This window comes from Acipenser ruthenus, chromosome 1 (assembly GCF_902713425.1).
Source record: "Acipenser ruthenus chromosome 1, fAciRut3.2 maternal haplotype, whole genome shotgun sequence".
Classification (NCBI taxonomy): domain Eukaryota; kingdom Metazoa; phylum Chordata; class Actinopteri; order Acipenseriformes; family Acipenseridae; genus Acipenser; species Acipenser ruthenus.
In genome coordinates this window covers 85,177,726-85,183,725 of record NC_081189.1, presented here as the reverse complement: position 1 = coordinate 85,183,725, position 6,000 = coordinate 85,177,726, and positions in this window count along the sequence as shown.

Here is a 6,000-nt window from a genome sequence, read left to right as displayed (position 1 = left end):
TATTTTGTTTTTTTTTCTTTGATCACCAACTGCCACGACAACACACTCGTTTTTTTTATGCAGTACTCCTGACGAACTTCACCCATTGCCCGCATCGTACCGGCTCTTAAGGTAGCTTGTGATGGAGCAGCAGGACAAGCTCGCCATCCCGCCCGCTGCTTTCCTGCATTATTGCTCACCAAAATACAACGCACCCAGGGGAGAGTTACCATGGTAAATAGGTAACCTATTTACCATGGTATCCCTCCCCTGCGGCGGCTGCTCTTGATCTCCGGCTGCTCTTGATCTCCGTGAACGCACCCGCTGTCTCCAAACCTTGCAGAGCAGCACATTGAAGCGCTTGAAAACACAGCACAACATTCCCTAATAACACTTGTAATGCATTATGACTTCAAAGGTATGACTTTAAGTCTATGACATTATTATTTATTGATTTTATTTTGTTTTATTTCTTTGATCACCAACTGCCACGACAACACACTCGTTTTTTTATGCAGTACTCCTGACGAACTTCACCCATTGCCCGCATCGTACCGGCTCATAAGGTAGCTTGTGTTGGAGCAGCAGGACAAGCTCGCCATCCCGCCCGCTGCTTTCCTGCATTATTGCTCACCAAAATACAACGCACCCAGGGGAGAGATACCATGGTAATAGGTAACCTATTTACCATGGTATCCCTCCCCTGCGGCGGCTGCTCTTGATCTCCGGCTGGTCTTGATCTCCGTGAACGCACCCGCTGTCTCCAAACCTTGCAGAGCAGCACATTGAAGCGCTTGAAAACACAGCACAACATTCCCTAATAACACTTGCAATGCATTATGACTTCAAAGGTATGACTTTAAGTCTATGACTTTATTATTTATTGATTTTATTTTGTTTTTTTTTCTTTGATCACCAACTGCCACGACAACACACTCGTTTTTTTATGCAGTACTCCTGACGAACTTCACCCATTGCCCGCATCGTACCGGCTCTTAAGGTAGCTTGTGTTAGAGCAGCAGGACAAGCTCGCCATCCCGCCCGCTGCTTTCCTGCATTATTGCTCACCAAAACCGTTCGCCGAAACAAAAATAGGTAAATAGGTAACCTATTTACCATGGTATCCCTCCCCGGCGGCGGCTGCTCTTGATCTCCGGCTGCTCTTGATCTCCGTGAACGCACCCGCTGTCTCCAAACCTTGCAGAGCAGCACATTGAAGCGCTTGAAAACACAGCACAACATTCCCTAATAACACTTGCAATGCATTATGACTTCAAAGGTATGGCTTTAGGTCTATGACATTATTATTTATTGATTTTATTTTGTTTTATTTCTTTGATCACCAACTGCCACGACAACACACTCGTTTTTTTATGCAGTACTCCTGACGAACTTCACCCATTGCCCGCATCGTACCGGCTCTTAAGGTAGCTTGTGTTGGAGCAGCAGGACAAGCTCGCCATCCCGCCCGCTGCTTTCCTGCATTATTGCTCACTAAAATACAACGCACCCAGGGGAGAGTTACCATGGTAAATAGGTAACCTATTTACCATGGTATCCCTCCCCTGCGGCGGATGCTCTTGATCTCCGGCTGCTCTTGATCTCCTTGAACGCACCCGCTGTCTCCAAACCTTGCAGAGCAGCACATTGAAGCGCTTGAAAACACAGCACAACATTCAATAATAACACTTGCAATGCATTATGACTTCAAAGGTATGACTTTAAGTCTATGACATTATTATTTATTGATTTTATTTTGTTTTATTTCTTTGATCACCAACTGCCACGACAACACACTCGTTTTTTATGCAGTACTCCTGACGAACTTCACCCATTGCCCGCATGGTACCGGCTCTTAAGGTAGCTTGTGTTGGAGCACCAGGACAAGCTCGCCATCCCGCCCGCTGCTTTCCTGCATTATTGCTCACCAAAACACAACGCACCCAGGGGAGAGATACCATGGTAAATAGGTAACCTATTTACCATGGTATCCCTCCCCTGCGGCGGCTGCTCTTGATCTCCGGCTGCTCTTGATCTCCGTGAACGCACCCGCTGTCTCCAAACCTTGCAGAGCAGCACATTGAAGCGCTTGAAAACACAGCACAACATTCCCTAATAACACTTGCAATGCATTATGACTTCAAAGGTATGGCTTTAAGTCTATGACATTATTATTTATTGATTTTATTGTGTTTTATTTCTTTGATCACCAACTGCCACGACAACACACTCGTTTTTTTATGCAGTACTCGTGACGAACTTCACCCATTGCCCGCATAGTACCGGCTCTTAAGGTAGCTTGTGTTGGAGCAGCAGGACAAGCTCGCCATCCCGCCCGCTGCTTTCCTGCATTATCGCTCACCAAACCGTTCGCCGAAACAAAAATAGGTAAATAGGTAACCTATTTACCATGGTATCTCTCCCCTGGGTGCCTTTTGTTTTGCGCCGGCTGCTCTTGATCTCCGTGAACGCACCCGCTGTCTCCAAACCTTGCAGAGCAGCACATTGAAGCGCTTGAAAACACAGCACAACATTCCCTAATAACACTTGCAATGCATTATGACTTCAAAGGTATGGCTTTAGGTCTATGACATTATTATTTATTGATTTTATTTTGTTTTATTTCTTTGATCACCAACTGCCACGACAACACACTCGTTTTTTTATGCAGTACTCCTGACGAACTTCACCCATTGCCCGCATCGTACCGGCTCTTAAGGTAGCTTGTGTTGGAGCAGCAGGACAAGCTCGCCATCCCGCCCGCTGCTTTCCTGCATTATTGCTCACCAAAATACAACGCACCCAGGGGAGAGTTACCATGGTAAATAGGTAACCTATTTACCATGGTATCCCTCCCCTGCGGCGGATGCTCTTGATCTCCGGCTGCTCTTGATCTCCTTGAACGCACCCGCTGTCTCCAAACCTTGCAGAGCAGCACATTGAAGCGCTTGAAAACACAGCACAACATTCAATAATAACACTTGCAATGCATTATGACTTCAAAGGTATGACTTTAAGTCTATGACATTATTATTTATTGATTTTATTTTGTTTTATTTCTTTGATCACCAACTGCCACGACAACACACTCGTTTTTTATGCAGTACTCCTGACGAACTTCACCCATTGCCCGCATGGTACCGGCTCTTAAGGTAGCTTGTGTTGGAGCACCAGGACAAGCTCGCCATCCCGCCCGCTGCTTTCCTGCATTATTGCTCACCAAAACACAACGCACCCAGGGGAGAGATACCATGGTAAATAGGTAACCTATTTACCATGGTATCCCTCCCCTGCGGCGGCTGCTCTTGATCTCCGGCTGCTCTTGATCTCCGTGAACGCACCCGCTGTCTCCAAACCTTGCAGAGCAGCACATTGAAGCGCTTGAAAACACAGCACAACATTCCCTAATAACACTTGCAATGCATTATGACTTCAAAGGTATGGCTTTAAGTCTATGACATTATTATTTATTGATTTTATTGTGTTTTATTTCTTTGATCACCAACTGCCACGACAACACACTCGTTTTTTTATGCAGTACTCGTGACGAACTTCACCCATTGCCCGCATAGTACCGGCTCTTAAGGTAGCTTGTGTTGGAGCAGCAGGACAAGCTCGCCATCCCGCCCGCTGCTTTCCTGCATTATCGCTCACCAAACCGTTCGCCGAAACAAAAATAGGTAAATAGGTAACCTATTTACCATGGTATCTCTCCCCTGGGTGCCTTTTGTTTTGCGCCGGCTGCTCTTGATCTCCGTGAACGCACCCGCTGTCTCCAAACCTTGCAGAGCAGCACATTGAAGCGCTTGAAAACACAGCACAACATTCCCTAATAACACTTGCAATGCATTATGACTTCAAAGGTATGGCTTTAGGTCTATGACATTATTATTTATTGATTTTATTTTGTTTTATTTCTTTGATCACCAACTGCCACGACAACACACTCGTTTTTTTATGCAGTACTCCTGACGAACTTCACCCATTGCCCGCATCGTACCGGCTCTTAAGGTAGCTTGTGTTGGAGCAGCAGGACAAGCTCGCCATCCCGCCCGCCATCCCGCCCGCTGCTTTCCTGCATTATTGCTCACCAAAACACAACGCACCCAGGGGAGAGATACCATGGTAAATAGGTAACCTATTTACCATGGTATCCCTCCCCTGCGGCGGCTGCTCTTGATCTCCGGCTGCTCTTGATCTCCGTGAACGCACCCGCTGTCTCCAAACCTTGCAGAGCAGCACATTGAAGCGCTTGAAAACACAGCACAACATTCCCTAATAACACTTGCAATGCATTATGACTTCAAAGGTATGGCTTTAGGTCTATGACATTATTATTTATTGATTTTATTTTGTTTTATTTCTTTGATCACCAACTGCCACGACAACACACTCGTATTTTTTATGCAGTACTCCTGACGAACTTCACCCATTGCCCGCATCGTACCGGCTCTTAAGGTAGCTTGTGTTGGAGCAGCAGGACAAGCTCGCCATCCCGCCCGCTGCTTTCCTGCATTATTGCTCACCAAAACCGTTCGCCGAAACAAAAATAGGTAAATAGGTAACCTATTTACCATGGTATCTCTCCCCTGGGTGCCTTTTGTTTTGCGCCGGCTGCTCTTGATCTCCGTGAACGCACCCGCTGTCTCCAAACCTTGCAGAGCAGCACATTGAAGCGCTTGAAAACACAGCACAACATTCCCTAATAACACTTGCAATGCATTATGACTTCAAAGGTATGGATTTAGGTCTATAACATTATTATTTATTTATTTTATTTTGTTTTATTTCTTTGATCACCAACTGCCACGACAACACACTCGTTTTTTTATGCAGTACTCCTGACGAACTTCACCCATTGCCCGCATCGTACCGGCTCTTAAGGTAGCTTGTGTTGGAGCAGCAGGACAAGCTCGCCATCCCGCCCGCTGCTTTCCTGCATTATTGCTCACCAAAACACAACGCACCCAGGGGAGAGATACCATGGTAAATAGGTAACCTATTTACCATGGTACAACCCTCCCCTGCGGCGGCTGCTCTTGATCTCCGGCTGCTCTTGATCTCCGTGAACGCACCCGCTGTCTCCAAACCTTGCAGAGCAGCACATTGAAGCGCTTGAAAACACAGCACAACATTCCCTAATAACACTTGCAATGCATTATGACTTCAAAGGTATGACTTTAAGTCTATGACATTATTATTTATTGATTTTATTTTGTTTTTTTTTCTTTGATCACCAACTGCCACGACAACACACTCGTATTTTTTATGCAGTACTCCTGACGAACTTCACCCATTGCCCGCATCGTACCGGCTCTTAAGGTAGCTTGTGTTGGAGCAGCAGGACAAGCTCGCCATCCCGCCCGCTGCTTTCCTGCATTATTGCTCACCAAAACACAACGCACCCAGGGAAGAGATACCATGGTAAATAGGTAACCTATTTACCATGGTATCCCTCCCCTGCGGCGGCTGCTCTTGATCTCCGGCTGCTCTTGATCTCCGTGAACGCACCCGCTGTCTCCAAACCTTGCAGAGCAGCACATTGAAGCGCTTGAAAACACAGCACAACATTCCCTAATAACACTTGTAATGCATTATGACTTCAAAGGTATGACTTTAAGTCTATGACATTATTATTTATTGATTTTATTTTGTTTTATTTCTTTGATCACCAACTGCCACGACAACACACTCGTTTTTTTTACGCAGTACTCCTGACGAACTTCACCCATTGCCCGCATCGTACCGGCTCTTAAGGTAGCTTGTGATGGAGCAGCAGGACAAGCTCGCCATCCCGCCCGCTGCTTTCCTGCATTATTGCTCACCAAAACACAACGCACCCAGGGGAGAGATACCATGGTAAATAGGTAACCTATTTACCATGGTATCCCTCACCTGCGGCGGCTGCTCTTGATCTCCGGCTGCTCTTGATCTCCGTGAACGCACCCGCTGTCTCCAAACCTTGCAGAGCAGCACATTGAAGCGCTTGAAAACACAGCACAACATTCCCTAATAACACTT